Below are 3,037 nucleotides of genomic sequence, written 5' to 3'. Positions count from 1 at the left end.
AATATTTACATTTGTATAAACTGAGACACAGATGTTAGCACATTTGGCCAAAATCAGCCAGGTGCATCTTACATGTTGATATGGAAACAGTGTATATAAAAAATTATTTCTAACTTATTAATTATATTTTACTAGGTATGTCTTAACAATTGTTAGACTTTATTTTAGATTTTTTTATCTGTTCTAATATGATTATTTTTATAAATTCTGATAATATTCCTGTTTCATTTACATGCCCATACATAATTTATATTACAAATGTTATATTTCATTTTCAAGTTTTTACTTAGAAGGAATATCTCAGAAATTTGATAAATTTATAAAATTGGTAAAGGGCTATCTCAACTTTAGCAACTTCCATCAGAATGAAATCAAATATAGAAAAAGATAGTAAAAAAGATTAAACTATTATTTTTCTATCTTTGTTTTTCTCTTTTTTCTTTTGTTTTGGCTTTTTTATGTGTTTGTGATATGGAACACTCATTCTAACTTATAGATGCACCTATATGTAATTACGAACAAATCTTATTCTTTTTCCATTTTTTATATTATCAAACTTTTCTTAATAAACAATATATATATATAATGTTTATCTCTACTGAAACAGAGATAGTCATGATTACTACATTTTTTCCCCTTCCATCCACCATTACATTGCCCTTTGACAAAAAGTTCAATTTAAAAAATTCTATTTTGAGGTTGAGAAATGTGAGTTTAATTCCAGCTGTATGACTTTGGAAAAGCAAACTAATCTGAGTCTGCGTTTCTTCATGTATACAAAAACAATATAGTTTGTATCATACTCTCTTCAGATATTCAGAGCAAAAAAATAGACTTTAAATATATTAGGTTGTTAATATAAACATACAATTCAGTACTTTAATTGTAGATGTTCTTTAAGAGGTGAAAATAATAACTACTCTCACTCCTTAATTACATAGAAAAATATACCCAAGATTATCCCAAGAGTACATTAAAAGCAACATTATCTTAAGTATTCTCCTCGCTTTGCCTTGGGTGTTAGTTGTATACAGTAAAGTACTTAGGTTCATCAATAGATGAGTGCTTTTAAATGAGAATGAAGTAAATGAGACAACAGGGAATTAAAATTGAAAATCATATCATGATGATACTTAAAATATTAAGTAACTGATGGGAGTTAGACTGATATCTATTAGTCAATTTCTAGGTAAGACATGTACAAGAGGAAGGTCTCCATGAGATGATAGGAAATAGAAAAGAGAGAACCACCCTTCACAGTCATCTAATCTCCACCGGTATCATTTCAATTCTATTTGTTACATCACTTGCTTAATAGCACACTTCACATATTGTGAATATAATACTTTGTACATGTTGAGAACTAAATGCAAAAGTACACAATCAAACATGATAACTTAACCCCCATGTCACCTGACATGCCTTTTTCTTTTGCATTGCTATGTCATCATCATTCTTTCTCAACCCTCCCTTATCACACTCTGAAGTTTGTCCCCATTGTTTTGCTATGTCTTCATTTCACTAATAATTAATTAGAATTGTTTATTAATTGTTATGTTTATTGGGTAATATTCAGGCTTCTCAATATATTATAAGTACCATAATTGAAGAGGCTATGTTGGTTTTTTTATGATCTTAAACCCAGTATGTAGGGCAGTATTTGGACTAAGTAAACACCAAATAAATATATGTGGATTAAAAAAAATGAATGGTACCTACAAGTTTGGATATTTTAGGCACTATTCACTCACTCATTCATTAACTTAATACCTATTGATCATTTACTGGGCAGTTGAAATATATCAGTACATAGGACCTATAAAAAGCCCTATCTTATTGAAGCTACACTGTATACATGGAAAGAGACCATAATAATAAGCAATAAATAAACACTTTTATTGTATGTTAGAAATCAATAAGTGATTATGGAAAAAAAGAAAAGAAAATAAACTAGTGTAATGGGGATTAGAGATTAGGGGGCAGGCTACTATGTTCACGAACAGAAATCCTGGGTTCATTCCTGGTCTTTGCTACTCAATAGCTCACGGCCTCATTTTCTAAGATATTTGTGCAAAGTTAGATATTTGAAGATAACTCTGAAGTACTTACAACTCTAATATTCTCTGACTCTATGTCTAAGCTAAGCAACTCTCACAAAGAGGTTTACTTGGTGATATTAATGACCACTACAATCTAAGAATACAAATGGGGGAGGACCCTGGCTTTGATAATATCTGAGTAAAACACATGGCATTGTTTGAGGTTCAATGATAACTTTATCCATTACTTAGAATCTCTGCATATAAAACGTTGTTAACTATGTCATAGACTTTCTGCAGTTATTAAAAATAATATAATGGGAAGCACCATCAACATCACTTCGCAGTAACATGAATAACAACATTTTATAACCTTACATAATATAACACTGCACTATATTTATGATGTTATATAATGTCAGGTGTGCTTGGTTTTCTGGAAAACAAAATTGTGATATAAAAAGTGTTAGGTATTCATAGTCTGGGTTTAATGTGCTGGATGTACTGCCTGTCTACACGTTTCCAGGTGGTTCTTCAGACTAGAGCTTAACTACTTAAGGATTTCAAATATGATGAATGGCTCCTTGAAGTTGACTTTTGTATGTGCATCAGAGAAACACAAGGTGGAGCATAAATAAAAACAACTCACAGAAACAAGGTTTAAGATCTGACATTTCTAAGCAGCAGGTTTCTCTGTCCTCGGGGAGATAAACAAAACTATTGAAAACCCCATTAGGTATATTTATAGCCCAGGTTTAATGTCTGGGATGTAAGCTAAGATGCCAGACTGCCAGCTACCAACTTTGGGATGGAAGAAAACAGCTTCTTGGAGTGAACATTTTCATCCTTTTCTCATCAATATTCCAAAGACATGGCAGCTTAATCTTTTATACAGTGCAAGGGAGCCTTATTTCAGATTACTTTCCATGAAAAAATTTAGTTTTGGTGTGAAAAGTTGTCTGGGGAAAATTCACTAATCTGTTTTCTGTTAGACTTAC

This window comes from Myotis nattereri (genome assembly GCF_964212035.1).
Source record: "Myotis nattereri genome assembly, chromosome: 1".
Taxonomy (NCBI): domain Eukaryota; kingdom Metazoa; phylum Chordata; class Mammalia; order Chiroptera; family Vespertilionidae; genus Myotis; species Myotis nattereri.
The sequence above is the reverse complement of the archived record's forward strand: the minus strand, read 5'-3'. Positions refer to the sequence as shown.